This window comes from Neofelis nebulosa, chromosome 7, assembly GCF_028018385.1.
Source record: "Neofelis nebulosa isolate mNeoNeb1 chromosome 7, mNeoNeb1.pri, whole genome shotgun sequence".
NCBI classification, from domain to species: domain Eukaryota; kingdom Metazoa; phylum Chordata; class Mammalia; order Carnivora; family Felidae; genus Neofelis; species Neofelis nebulosa.
This window is the reverse complement of record NC_080788.1, coordinates 39,675,532-39,690,558: the sequence shown is the minus strand read 5'-3', so window position 1 is coordinate 39,690,558 and position 15,027 is coordinate 39,675,532. Positions and strand designations below refer to the sequence as shown.

The 15,027-nt window shown below is 52.6% G+C and overlaps 1 protein-coding gene across 13 annotated transcripts in view; it reads right to left on the bottom strand.

The window, feature by feature from the left end:
- MEGF11 (multiple EGF like domains 11) overlaps positions 1–15,027 on the bottom strand; it is a 358,279-nt gene that overhangs the window by 273,586 nt on the left and 69,666 nt on the right. The window lies entirely within an intron of this gene.

Below are 15,027 nucleotides of genomic sequence, written 5' to 3'. Positions count from 1 at the left end.
TAAGGAGGGCACTTGTTGGGATGAGCACTGGGTGTTACACGTAGGGGATGAATCAATGGAATCTACTCCTGAAATCATTATTGTACTATATGCTAACTAACTTGGATGTAAATTAAAAAAAGAAAGAAAGAGGGAGAGAGACAGAGAGAGAGAGAGAGGAGAGAAGAGCTCGTGTCACATGTTTCATCCCAGGGATGCAAGTGGTGGGGTGGGGGAGACGGAAGAGACTAAAAAGAAAGCAGCCCTAAATACGGCCTTCAACTGGACTCACCTCCAACCGGAGTCCCCAAACTCACCTCCCTCAAGTCCCACCCCTAAGCAAATGGTGCTGAGTGAGCAGATAAGAAAGAACCATATACCCGGGAGCAGGGTGGGGAGAAAGGACCATATGCCCGGGGGACCCAGTGTGGCCTGAACAAAACTAGAAACATCAAGGTGGACCCATCACACTTACTTCTGGAGGCTGGGAGTGGACAAACTTCCTAGGTCTTCTATTGTAGTACCAGGAAGGACTGAAGGTAGAAGTCCAAAGGACAGAGAAGGGCCAGACTGCCCTAGACCCAGAGTCATTGCACCACACAACTCTGCAGGTACCTTTCACATCATTGCCAATGTGAATGAAATTATGCAGTGTACAACCTGGTTGGCCGTACACAGCAGTCCTGCTGCACCTACCTGAAAGGTCTTTCTCCTGGAGGATGGGGTAGTAGAGAGACCACTAAACCAAGAGTTAGGGGACCTGGGTTCAAGTTCTAGCTTCACCTCCAACTTGCCAAGGGCCCCGGGCGAGTACAGCTTTTCTCTGAGCCTTATTTTCCACACTCATAAGATGGGGACAATAATTCCTGACCCACTGGATCTTTCTCACCACGTCTGACATGTCTCTTATGGGCTTTGTGGAGTTTGGGACAGTGGGCAACTTGTAGAGATGGCCCTTCCAGAGTCCATTCAGACCCCAAACCTGGGCCTCAACCAGCCTTTAAAAATTACCATCCTGCCTTTCTAGGGACCACACCTCTCTGGGACAGAGCCTACAAGAGCTGACAGGATTTACAGCCATGCACAGGGTGCTCCATAATTTCTGAACTAAAAAGCAGTGCATTTGTCTGACAACCAGAGAGAACATTTGGCACTGGCGCTGTCCCAGAAACCCAGGGCCATCTGTTTGCCAATCCCAGGCAGGTACCTGCAGCTGCCAACAGCTGTGCCCGCCGGGGAGAAGGTCTGGGGCAGGAGGTACGGCACAGCGCAAGCCAGCTTTCCTGCCAGAGCTCGGGCTCCAAGTGGCTGGGAGACTCAGGAGAGCCAGCCACCTTCTCTGAGGGCGTGTGGATTCACCTTCCCAAACTAGGGTAACACCCTCACAGCACTTTGGAAACGATATTTACTAAAGCCCTACTTTTTCAAGAACTTGGGCTCAGCTGCTGAGAGAAATGGACCAAAAGTGGAGCGGGATGGCACAGGGGCCCGACTTAGCGTCTGGCAGGGGCAGGTTTGAATCCCACCCCCGCCACCCTAAATCCCCGTGTTCTCCAGCAGATTCTATCGACCTTCTGATCCGCTGGTCTGAAGGTAACGTGAAGTTCAGAGAGTAGGTCAAGTTCCTGGCGTGTGGTGGGTATCCACAGGGTAGCTGACCTCGTCTAAAAGCTTCACACGGCTTTACTTATGAGATTAGGCACGGCGTTTACTTGGCAGGTAGGAAAAGGGAGCTAGTCACCAACACCAGCACCAGAGAGAGAAATGAACATTTTTTTAAAGCCTCTCTCTTTGTCCTTCCCCTCCCCTTCCGTGTCCTATGACCTCTGCCCTCCCCGGATCTCTCCAGGTGTCCCTGGGCCCTTCCTGGTCTCTCAGCAGTCCTGCCGGGGCTTCCTCCTGCCCTTCTCTCAGTCTCTGCTTTTCTATTTCCCTTCCTCTTGCCTCTCTCCATGTCCCCTATCTTCCAGGCTGAGCAGAAGGGGACTTGTGGGGAAAGCCAGAAACAAAAGCCACCAGCTCCCCTGTGGATGCTGCAGTAATGACAGGGTGCAGGGAAGGACTCAGAAGACCAAAGGAGTGGCCTCTCTTCCTCCACCCTCCACGTCCTGCCAGGCCAGAGACACCTTGCCCAGACTCAGCTCTGCACAGGAATGGCCACAGACTCCTGCGACTGGGGAAGAGGCGTGGCTGGGGCCCAGGACGGTGCCCTTGGGAAAACTGCTGCGGGTGCCGGCGGTGGCCCTGCCTGGCAGAGCGAGAGAATGCCATGACGTCCTTCCACATCAACAGGTATCCACTCCTGGGCGAACTGGTCCATAGCAGGCTTTACACACTGTCAGTACGGTAACAACACCACATTTATGGCAGTGGGGCCCTGGCCAGAGTTCCAGATCCATAACCACCTTCCCTCGGATGGCTAACAGGCTTCTCAAACTCAACACGAACAAAACAGAATTTGGTTCTCCCTTGCCCTCCTCTGCCCCCTGGTTTGCCACCTTGAGGAGGCTACCACTGTTCATACTGCAGAAGCTTCCTACCTGGCCTATGCTTCCCCACCCAGCAGCCAGAGAGAGCTTTAAATATAGCAGACAGACCACCCTGTTCTGCTATTCAAAATCCTCCAGTGTCTTTCACTCACAACTGGACTAAAATCCAAATCCCCTCCTAGGTCTTGGAGGCCCCCCTGTGATCTCGCTCCCGCTCACTTCTCTGGAGTCATCTCACACCACCCCCTCCTGTTCTCTTTCTCCATCCTGAGGCACCTTCTATCCGTTCCTCCAGCAAGGCAGACTCCTTCCCACCTCAGGGCCTTTGCACGGACCGTCCTTTCTGCCTGGAAAGCTCTTTCCCCAGATTTTCCCCTGTCTGCCTCCTGCTCATCGTTCAAATCATCTCCTCCAAGATGCTCTCCCTGATCCTGTCCTCACTCACCCCGGCATCTCCAGCACCTGGCATGCTGCCTGGCACAGAGCAACCCTGGATAGATATCTGCTGAGTGAATGTGTAAGCGAAAGACGGTGTACACTCCTACAGCTGCAGGGTGGAGAACATGACATGTGGCTTTCTGGTTCCCTGCCATGCATCCCATCCTCCCTCCCCCGGACACAATGAACTTGGTCACGGCCACTGTGGCTGCCGCCAGCACAGAGCACCAAGGGGCATCGTCTCTCTTCACATGGACTCTGCCTCCCAGTCCCGGCCCTGCCTGTCATGGCCACACAGCTTCAGTGGTCAGAGTCACAGCAGAGCTGGGCCTCTTGACAGGGGCAAACAGCTTCAGGGTGCTGGACCACCACTCCCACTCCTGGGATCAGAAAAGGAAACCTTCCAAGTCCAGGGCCAACCAGAACAAAGGAAGTGGTGCCCAAGACAACCCAGAGGGGAACCCTATCCAGAGGTTTTAGACCTCTGGCCTACATACCACCCACCCCCAGTTTGTTTTTACAGCAGAAGAAAGCCTTTGGAGGCGGAGAGATCTGTCCAAGGTTGCACGGCAAGGAAGAGGAGCTGAAATACCCCCCTGGAGTCCTAACATCAGGCAGGGCAAATTGCACTGACCTACTCTAAACACAGGCAAGTTTTTCTTGTATTGGTGCCTCTCAGCCTGGTTTCGGGGGGGGGGGGGGGGGGGGCAGCCACCAGGCCCTGGCCTCCAGGAGATGCAGCCTCTAGCCCTCTAGAGGGAGCACCCCCTCAGGAGGTGAAATGCTGCAATGCTGCCTGAGGGGCCCCCTGTGTTCCCCCTGAGCCACGCTCCTCCCAGCAGCCAGAACCGGCTTCAGAAAGCGGCCCTGATCCCATGGCTCCTGAGGACACCTCCTCCCCAGCTCCCTTCTGATAATAAGACCCAAATCTTCAGGCTGCCCCCAAAGGCCATGCAGGCTCCCGCCGGCCAGCAGTCACCTCCACTGCTCCTCCCCTATAGCTCCCCCGTTCTGGCCACTTGGCCTTCTCGGTTCCTCCAACCCCCCAGCCCCCATGGCCTTTGCACTTGTACTTCTCACCGCCGGGCATGCTTTTCCCTCAAACCCCTGGCCTTGGTAACTGCTGACCATCCTCTGGACTGCGGCTCTGACCCTTCTAGCCCCTGCCCCTGCTCGACGCTCTGTGAGCCTCTCCTCTGCAGCCCTCACCACACTGTGTGCGTGTGTGCGTGTGCAAGATTAGTGATGATCCACCCTACGCTGTCCAATACAGTAGCCACTGGCCAGATGTGCTATTGAGCATTTGAAATGTGACTAATATGAATCCAGACGCACCGTAAGTATAAAATACCTCCTTAGTAATGTCTATATTGATTCCTTGTTGAAATGGCAATATTTTGGATATACTGGGTTAAATAAGATATATTATTTATGTTGCTTGTTCTCTTTATCTTTTTTTAAATTATTTAAAAATCTTTATCCATGTGTTTATTTTCAGAGAGACAGAGACGGCTCAAGTGAGGGAGGGGCAGAGGGAGAAAGGGAGAGAGGGAATCCCAAGCAGGCTCCTCACCGCCAGCAGAGTCCGATGCGGGGCTCGATCCCACAAAGCTGTGAGATCACGACCTGAGCCGAAACCAAGAGTTGGACGCTTAACCGACCGAGCCACCCAGGTGCCCCTCTTTTTATCTTTTTTAATGAGGTTGCAAGCAAATTTAAAATCACCTATGTAGCTGGCATTTGTGACTGGCATCGTATATTCATCTGACTAGAGTGATCTTGTCAATGCCTGCCTCCCTCACTCCGTGTCTCTCCCGCTCACCACTGTGCAGACTCGCGGGGAGATGACCAGGCCCAGGAGATCTTGCTCATCCCAGGCACTGGACACACATGTGCCGAATGATCACATGCCAGGTCGCCCATCCCACTTTCAGGAAGGGGAAGCGATATAAACAAGCCACCCGATCTCGCTGGCTTCAGCCTCCATCCCACACCCCCCTCCACCCTCTGCCCAACAAAGACCCAGGCCCAGATGTCTCAACTCCAGAGGCCAGAACCAGCAGAGCCAAATGCACAAGGAAAGGACATCCCAGCAATCAGTGAGGGCAAGCAAAGCCCGTCTGTCTCTCTCTCTCTCCCCCCACCCCCCTCAAATATCATTTCTCACCGTTTGGAATGAAACCCATTATTCCCAATTAACCTGCCGTGAACCCACAGTACTTGCTGGCTTGCCTATAATTATTCATCCATAGTAATAGCTAAAGTAAATTCTGGCAGTCTCAGCTAACACTGACATCTCCGTTGGGAAAACTTTCAAAGATGCCACGTCCTTGGTTCCTTATCTAAAGCTTCCCTGCCCCGTTTGTTTCATTTTATTTTTTATGGTTAATGTTTGAAAAGAAGGGATCCCAGACCAGAACATCTCCATCCTGACGCCAGGTCGTTGGGTGAGACTCCGGCAGTGCTGTCCCCTACCTTCCCGCCCGCAGGCAGGGCAACAGCCGGACAGGGAGCATCCGGCCCATCCGGGCAAGTCACACACAGATAAGTTTTGCAATTAGCCGGTCCTTCTAGAGGCTCCCTTCGCCCTGCTCTCTCGGGAGCTAGGCTTCGCAAGCCCACAGAAAGCATAAATCTCGTGCACAATTTATTTTAGGTTGTCAGATGTAATTTACTAAGAGACGGTCTTCCCCAAAAAAAAATCCAGAAGGAAACCTAACGTGTCATTTTAAATTAAGTGTGGCTCCTTTTGGTTATCTTTCTATCTGAACGTCTGCATTAAAGATGCAGAGGCCTCTCCCCTAGCATCACAATAATAATGATAATAGTGGGGATGAGGCTTCAGTCAAGAGCCAGGGTGGGCAATAGGCAGAGAAGGGGCAGACGGAGGAAGACCTGGGGACGGCAATGGCGCCAAGATGACGCTTCCTTCCTGATGCCTCTCAACCCGCAGGGGTCCTGCCCAGAGAGGAAAGTTCTCAGATGCCCAAGTTTTGCAGAGGAGACTAGCTAGCTAAGAGGGCAGTGAGTAAGTGGAGGAAGTATATGCAAGACACTAATAACACGCTCTACCGAGGGTCATTTCTTCCTCCCGCTAAGAGAGCAGTGTCTCTAATGGGGTAGCCCATCTGAACTGAATCAACACAGTGACCCCAGTGGTTCGGGTCCCAGCCTCCCCGCCCACTCGGTCTTTTGGCATTCATTTGGCCTCCCTGGGCTTCAGCTTCCTGTCTGCAGAATGGAGATGAAAACTTTCTTGCAAAGTGAATTAAGTTGCAAGGATAAAAGGAGATAATTTTGTACAAGTGTCCACTATCTTTTGAGATGCTGTACAAATAGAAGGGATTCAAATTATAATCATCCCTTATAGACTGAGAGGAGGTGGCCACAGGGGCTCTAAAAAGCTCTGACAGCGAACATTCTGGTGCCCTTGCCCACTGCTGTGAGGGTGGGCTGCTGTAGCTCATCTCTCCCCATCCCACCCCCCACCACCCCCAAAACTGTCCCCAGCTGACTGGAGCCACCTGCCTGTCCAGGAGCTTGAGAGTTCCCCTTCCTGATGCCTCTTAGTCAATGACTGATCAGTACAAAAGGCTGGCCCACTCCCACCAGGGGATCACTCTGAGTTCCGGTTCAGACTCCAGAACCATCCCCAGGGGGGCAGACCACAGCTAGGCTTGGCCTGAGGCCATGTCCTGACTTAGCTCCTCCCCCTTCCCTACTCTGCTTCCCTTCCTCCCTCTCAGGTTTCTTTCTGAAGAGCCCTCCTAAGGGTAAATCATGTGTTCTGAATTCTGGTCTCAGGCTCTGCTTTCTGAGGAAGCCACTGAAGGAAGACTCCTTCAAAGCAGAGGTGTTCCTCCTTCAAAGCCTCTGGTGCTGCTGTGGCTGCTGTTAGAGTCTGGGGGACCACAGTGCAGAGGCTCAGTGGGGAAGGAGGACAGCCAGTGTTTCAGCCGGACCCCTCAGGCCAGGCTGCACAGATATCCGACCAGTGAGAGGAGGCCAAAAAGATGAGAGGAGCAGAAAAGCCAGGGCTGGAAGGAGGATCGGGCTCCCAACAATGTGGGAGGGACAAGGCCCTCGCCTCGGGGACCCTGGTCCCGCTCCCGGACCACCAGAGCTCATGGAAGGTGGTGAGAAAGCCCCTTGCCACAAAGTCTCCCGAGATTCTGAGGACGGAGAGGACTGCGGCTCTGTCACCCGAAACGAGGCTGGGGTCTGTCCCGAATGCAGGGACCCTAACCCTCCACCGTCAAGGGCTCTGCATGTTGGGGGTCTCTGGAGAAGGTGATGGAGAGGTGGGAGGAGGAGAAGGCCACCTTGTCGAGGTCTCTCTTTCTAACCCAGTAAGAAGGCCACACGGGGAGCACCCGCACCCCCACCCAACCCCCCTCCCCTCCAGGAGGGTCACGACCTGTAGACTCACTGCCATTGGCACTTTCTTCCAATCCCCCTACCGCCACCCACCTGCTCCCCCCCCTTTACACCCTTTGTCAATAGCTCCTTTCACAAGGTCGTCATTACCCACTAATTGTCCCAAATCTCATTCCCTCATCCTTCTTGGTTAAGGATTGATTTAAGGAATGAGTTCAATATCCCTGCCGTCTCCAAGTGCTTATTAATTCCCGGCGCCTCCAGCTCCCTGTGCGGAGCCCCACTCACCTCGCACTGCTTCCCCCCTCACTGATTGGTAAAGCCCCGGCTTTTAGGCCTGCAGGATGGGAGGCCTAATGTGCACTAATCTATCATTACTTCACGCGGCTGGCAGAGTGACGGATGGCGGCGCTGGCCGGCGCTGGGAGGGAGATGGTCCTCCGCCTCCTCCAGGACCAGGTTCGGTTGGAAATTTGCTCCACGGGAGAATGACTGCCACCTTCCTCTGAGCAAGCAGGGGAGGCCCTGCCTTGCGAGAGCGGAGACCCAGGATATCAGCAGGAATCAACGCGTGCCTGCCCCTGGGCCTGCCCCCCTCTCACCGTCTATCCCAGGGCTGGAATAGTCCATCCCGCGTGGGCTGGCCTGGATGTTGCCCATTCTACACCGTCCCCGCCCACCACCGCCCCGCCCGCCCATCGCTCTCCAGCCTGCTCTGGGGCCTAGGGGGCCGACCTGCATGGATGGCATCCATGGGGAGCCTTGTCCTCCGCCTCTGCCAGCCTTCAGCCAATGGGGAGCCCCAGCAGCAGATGGGAGGGAAGAGAATGAGACTGGGTGATCATTGGACTGGCCGGTCCCTGCAGGGCCGCCTCAGGCTGCCTGGGTTCTAAAGGTCGCAGCTCCTGGCGGGTGATCCTGTCCCCTCACACACACACACCCTGTCTCTCTCTCCACTCTCCCTTCCTTGCCCCCTTGGGTCCAGGGCTGGAAACAGGCCAGTGCCAGTCAGCCCAAGGCACTGCACACCCCCTGTGCCTTTCCTCTGCTCTGCCCACAGCTTTGTCAGCAGTCGTGTTCTCAAATCACCCCTCTTGAGTGTGCACCTGCTTCCTGTTGGAACCCTATTGGAACCCTGCCCAACATACCTCATCTTACCATTGAGGAAACAGAGGCTCGGGGAGGACCAGGACGTGGCCTAGCTCACACCAGTTTATGGCAGGGCTGGCTCCAGAACTCAGGTCATCTGACTGCCTAATAAGATTCTGCCCACCTGACCACTCAGTATTTCATTTCTGTCCCTGCCTAACCACTGGACACACCTCTTTTTATTTGGGTCACACTGGGAGAAACACATTCAAGGTGCCATTGGGGCTCAGAGAACCTGTTCCTGCCAGAGACGGTAACATCAGCTCAATGCGGATGAGAAGGTCCTGTCTGCGGCACCTTCCAGAGGTTAGGGCATCCACCTCCAGGTTGTTCTGTGGCCTGGGACATTTTTCCTACAGTTTTTACTACCTCCTCAGGCAACAGGGCACCTCCTATGGAAAATGCCAAGCCCTGGGGGCGCCTGGGTGGCTCAGTCGGTTAAGCCTCCGACTTCGGCTCGGATCACGATCTTGCAGTTGGGGAGTTCAAGCCCCACATCGGGCTCTGGGCTGACAGCTTGGAGCCTGGAGCCTGCTTTGGATTCTGTGTCTCCCTCCCCCTCTCTCTGCCCCTCCCCCTCTCACACTCTATCTCTCTCAAAAATAAATATTTAAAAAATTGAAGAAAAAAAAAAAAAAAAGAAAGGAAAAGAAAATGGCGAGCCCTGGGCTACATCCAACCCCAACCCAATCAAGAGACTGGGCGACCCAACTTTCCACCAAAGACCTTTCTTTTTACAGAAGTCCTTCATTATAGAAGATAATTACTTAGCCCACGAATATCTATTCCATCTTCTTGAGAGGCCAGGGACCTGGCTGGGCCTGGAGTTAGTCTAGCAGGGGACATAAGGAGCCAATGCCAGCTAACAGAATAAAATAGGACCTACAGATCTGAGGCGGAATGACTGACGCCTCCCCTCCCCGCCTCACAGAGCAGAGACCAGTGAGGTCTAGAGGGACAACCCCAGGCCCTGGGACTTGTTCAGGGGCGCCAAGACCCGCCTTCCCTCTGAGACCCACGGGAGCCCTCACGCTACAGGCGGAAGACCCCAGCCACCTCTCCCTGCAGAATTTGCCACAAACCAACAGCCCATCCCAGCAAATGAAGTCCGTATTCCCTTTGATTTGCCAGGGGCCTCTCCTCCAGAACAGTCCTCTGAGGGGCTGACCTGCCCTCCCCGAGGCTTAAGACACATGTACGCATGTGCACCCTCTCCCTGAGACAGGGTCCTCTCCCTGGGCGTTTGGTGCCAAGTCTCCCACTCAGGGCCTCGTGGTCTATTCTTGGCACCTCCTTCTGGCTTGGTGTCCGTTATTCCACAGGGATGGGGAACCCAAGGAATCTGCCACATTCGCATTACCTGGCCCAAATCCAAAAGTCACCGGCAAATCCTATTCCACTGCCACCTTCAGACGCAATAGGCAATCACCCAAAAAGGCTCCCCAAAGGTCAGACAAGGCCAGAGCTTGGAAAGGGGCTGAAGGGAGAGGGGTAGGATCACTCTATTATGGACCTCGGGGAACTGCCCCATCTCAGCCCTTCTAAGAGGGGAATAAAGCATGTGCTCAGGATTTAATCAGGAGGAAACTGGCCCCAGGGAATTGAGGCAGGATATGTAAGGAAAACTCTGGGCTAGAGATCCAGAAATCTGGATCTTTAGCCAAACCTGCTACAGAGCCTTTCCCCATCCTGGCCTCTTCCATAAGAGGAGGGGGAGGATCCGTTCAGCCTGACCCCTGTAAGTGATGTGACTGTGCATGGTTCCAGGGGGAAGGAAGAGTGGTGACCTCAGTCCTGATGCTGCACTCTGGACAACGAGAATTCCATCAGGCCCTTCTTGAAATACAGCCACAGGGAGGAGAGCCTCACCCTGGGTCTGCTGGAGCCACACAGCTCATCCCAAAAGGAGTCAAAGCCCTCAACCCCTGACAGGGGCCTCCTTGGCCAGCCTCCCCTCTCTTCTCTAGGCCATCCTCTTTCAAACCCAAATTATCTAGAGCTGCACCGTCCAATCCAGTAGCCACATGTGGCTATTTAAACCGAAGTTAATCACAATCCAATTAAATTTAGAGCTCAGGTCCTCCACAACACCAGCCACGTTTCAAGTGCTCGGTGGCCACACGTGGGCAGTGGCTTCCGTATTGCACAGTCAGATACAGAGCATTGCCGTCACCGCAGAAAGTTCGAGAAGCTAACCTTGGTTTCTACAAAGTGGTTCCTCCAGTGTCCCTGATTCCTTCCTGCCACAGGGTCAGCCCACTTTTTCCAGTCTTTTGCTCTAGGGGAGGATCATGGGTGGTGCTGAATGGGGATTCACCACAAGTAATGATGGGGTAGGGGTTTCCTGTCTGCCTGGCCCTGGACAGTTCAGTCTCCCGCCAGAATCTGAGAAAGACGCAGTCAAGTTAACAATCCCCTGGCACCTGAGAGGTTACAGACATTATGCTTCAAACAATGACAATGATCACAGGCCATCCCTCAGCCAGCCCCCTTCCCCTCCCCATTTGATCTGACCACTGTTCAAAGATGTCAAACCTTGAGAAGGGGTACAAGAGAAAGAGCCAGAGAACATTTCAAGATTTGGGAGATTTCTACCAACATGATTCACGGGAGCTCAAAACCCCAGGGATCATTTTGGGGTCCTCATCTTCCCAGAAATTATTCTTAGATAGGGCTGGGGAAATCCCCCCCAAGGGGTTAAAAGCCAAGAAAATAGCTTCTCTGACAAGCACAGAAGCCTGGCAGGGGTGGGGTGGGGCAGTGGGAACCAGACAGCTGAACGAGTTATCCAGAAATTACAAGAGGCTTTTAAAAGTAGAAAACGTAGCATGTGTCAAGCCCATAATGTATAGACCATGATTATTTTCCACTGAATTTTTTTGTATTTAATTTTGTGGCGACTGTCCCCTTTTACATCATGTACTCCGCCATCACTCTTCTCTTCTCTTAATATGCACAGTAATCCCTCTCCCCTTGTGTCATATAGTCAATAATTCCCATCCTCCGGTTCCAGGGTGCTTGCGATGAGGGGAATGTCACATTTTAAATTAGTAACAGCTGTGTTTTTGTTTTTTTCAATTTCACCTCCACTGATGGCTTGTAAATATCGTTGAGTTCCAAAAAGCAACACGGGGCACCCTGTCTGCCCTGGTCCCCAACTCAATGGCCTTTTTGAGGGGCTTTTCTCTGAGGACAGGATGTGCCTCAGACACAGGCCAGAGGAGGGAGCACAGAGCAGCCATCCGGTCCCATCCTCCTCCTCCATGGAGGACACAGAGACCTCCACAGGAAAATAACATGCTTCCCATTAATCTCTCTTTGGGGTGAGGTCCACCCTGGTCCATTTAGGTCACCGCCCATTCTCAGGTGCTGCCTTTGCTTCTCCCTCAGATGGGAAGGAGTGGACAGCAGCCAGGAAAGCAAGGCTGGGACCTGAGTGAGGAAGCGAGATACCTGAGGCATCCAATTTAAGGGGGCACTGGCTCCCAGGTGCAAACCCTGCACTTACAGACCCTGAGAGCCAATGCCTCCTTCACTTGTTCAGCCCGAGGCACTTTGCCAATCTCAGCTGGGTCCTGGCCCTCCAGAAGGACCATCCCTTTGTAGGTCTGGGAGTCAGAACCAGATGGGAGCTTTGGGGAGGGGGTGGGGACTCAACACCAAGAAGAAAGAGTGACTCGGGAAGGGAGTTCATTAAAATGCTTTAAGGGACTCCAAACTGTGAGAATGTTGCGTTGTGTTCTCTGGTTTTATTTATTTATTTAATTTTTTTTTGAAGACAGGAATTTAGCAAGAAATCAATCAACACACTTGCTGATAACTTATTCCATGACAAAAAGGAAACAAAAACCCCATAAATTTCTACAGCCTTTGGGTAGCCAGTGTCTACTGCCACTAATTAATTTTCTAGAACTTTCGCTCTCCACATATCTCAAAACATGGTCAATCTGTCAGCCCCGGGAAGGCACTGCCAGCACCCGCTGTAGGAGGTTGCTGGTTCTGGAATCTCGGTCACACAGTGGAGGAGGGGAGCCCACAGCACGCTCAGGCTCCCCCATTCTGACCTGTCCTCCTACCATATCCCTGCACCTGTTCCAGCTGAGAGAAACAGCATGCTAGAGCACAGAATGGTGTGTGCAACGGGGAAAAACTGCCTCCCTGCCTCCATTTCCCCAAATGTAAAATAAGGAGATTATACTCAATCTGGTTTCAGATTCCTGAATTCATGTTACTTTGCCAAACATTCAAGCCGTAAGAGTATGGGCTCCTGGGTGGCTCAGTCGGTTAAGCATTTGACTTCGGCTCAGGTCATGATCTCGCAGTTTGTGAGTTCAAGCCCAGCATCAGGCTCTGTGCTGACAGCTCAGAGCCTGGAGCCTGCTTCGTATTCTGTGTGTGTGTGTGTGTGTGTGTGTGTGTGTGTGTGTGTGACTCTCTCTCTCTCTCTCTCTCTCTGCCCCTCCCCTACTTGCATTCTCTCTTTCTCAAATATAAATAAAACATTAAAAAAAAAAAAAGCCATGAGGGTATTTGTCTAATTTGTAAACTCCTGGAGGGCAAGAATGGAGTCTTCATTTCTGCCCCACCCCCTGCCCCTGTCCCCCCCAGTGCACAGTGTCTAACACTGTCTTTCACACAAACGTGCCCAATAAAGGTCTGCCTGATTGCACTGCAGCCTTCGACTCTCCCAGGCGCAGGCTATCTGCCATCACCAGATCGGGAAAAGGTTTCCACGCCCTCACTGGGGGCGCCTATGACCCAGGAACCTCACTCCTGAGAGTTCCTTCTTCCTGCCAACCGTCCAAGCTCACTGGTGTCTCCCCACAGGAGCAAAAAAGGACATGAGACTCGACCTTGTGAAGTTAGCCCCACAGCTGAAAATTTCAGATTAAAACCCCAGATCATCTGTGGGGCAGACATCATCCACAATCTGAGCCCCAAAGGAGCAAGCAAGTCAGTGTGGGCCAGGACCCTTCCCTGACCTGACTGTTCTGAGAGGATGTGAAGGAGCTAGAACATTCTCCAAGATTCCAGAGGGGATCAGCAGGCAGTGAGGTTCCAGGCAGCGGCACCCTCAGTTGCGACCCAACACTTGGCTCACCTTCATGTGTGGCCTCCTTGAGAAGGTGACCTGATGGGAGGCAGGCCCTCTACGTCCCTTCTCAGAGCACCTGAACCCCACCCCTGTGCCTCACAGAGTGGGATACAGATGCTTTTCTCCTTCACAGGGACAAGGGAGCCCTCACCCACCTCATAGGCAGGAGGACACGGTCTCATCCTCCTGAGCCTCCTCAGCGTGGCTCGTAGTTTCCTTTTTTATTCATTTATTTATTTTTTTTTAATTTCCTATTTCCTCAAATAGCATGTGTCTATAATGAATACCAGGCTCTCTTTGGCAGACAAAAAAGGAGCATGGAGGGGAAATGTGAGAGCAGTAATCCATTGTAACACTTTAGGGGAAACTGCAAGCAATTTCCATTCTATTGATCCTCCCTGGGCATCAAAGCCACACTCAGTTTATTTGGAAAATTAAATTCTGGAGCGTGTAGCATGAGGGGGCTCTAGTTGTCTTCCTCTACGACCACAATTTAATTACGATCTCCATTTAAATACAGTAGAGGAAAGGGGAACCTTAGGGGCTCCCTGGACCCAGCCCCTGTGCTGTGGGGTCTGGCTATAGGGACCCCACACCCACAGCGGAAGAGCCACGTGACTCAGTTACCTTCAGCTGACCACTCATCAGCACCTCAGGCTGCTGCTCATTTGCATTTTTGCTTATGCAAGTTTTAACAGCATATATTCATTAAAATGTTAATGATTGCTAAATTAACCTAATTGGTTGAGCGTGCTCCTTCTCCAAAGGTAAGATTTTGATCTTAACAAACATTGTTATTATTAGAAACAAAGCAACATTACTTAGGCACAAATTGGATACGATGTGTTAAGATATTCATTTGGAGGAGAAGCTAAGAATCAAGGTACGTCCGATCCCAAAGCTGCACTGGTGGTGTTCAGGCTTTGGAATTTCACAAACAAGTCAAATTTATGCACAGTTGTGTGCACGTGTGCGCGCGCGCGCACACACACACACACACACACACATACACACACACACATACACACACACACCCCACACACACGCGCGCGCGAGAAAGCCTGGCAGAGACTGGAAAACTTACAGCCACACAAGGACTTTGCAGTCACCTTCTATTTTCTGTAATTTCTACTATCATCTCAATTTCATGAACACCAGGGACACTGGATGACAATCCCAAAGTAGAGTCCTTAATAAGTCAATAAGTTTAGCCTCATGAAGAACTCACCACATTGTTTTCATTTTCCTAATCTCATCCGTGACAACTTGGTCACAGTCTAGCACAGGTCCCCAGACCACCCTTGGCAACTCCCGCCCCCCTGCCGGCACAGACTGATTTTTCTTAACTGAATTTTTATTTAGGAGCGTTGCTGGCAGAGGGTCGCTGTCTCCGCCCCCTGCTCATCAGCCCAGGTAATTGAGCGCACAGCTCGCTCTCATGACGGTCCAGACGAACTGACCTCTCACGTCCTTTGGGTTCTTCCACCGCTGACCAGTTTG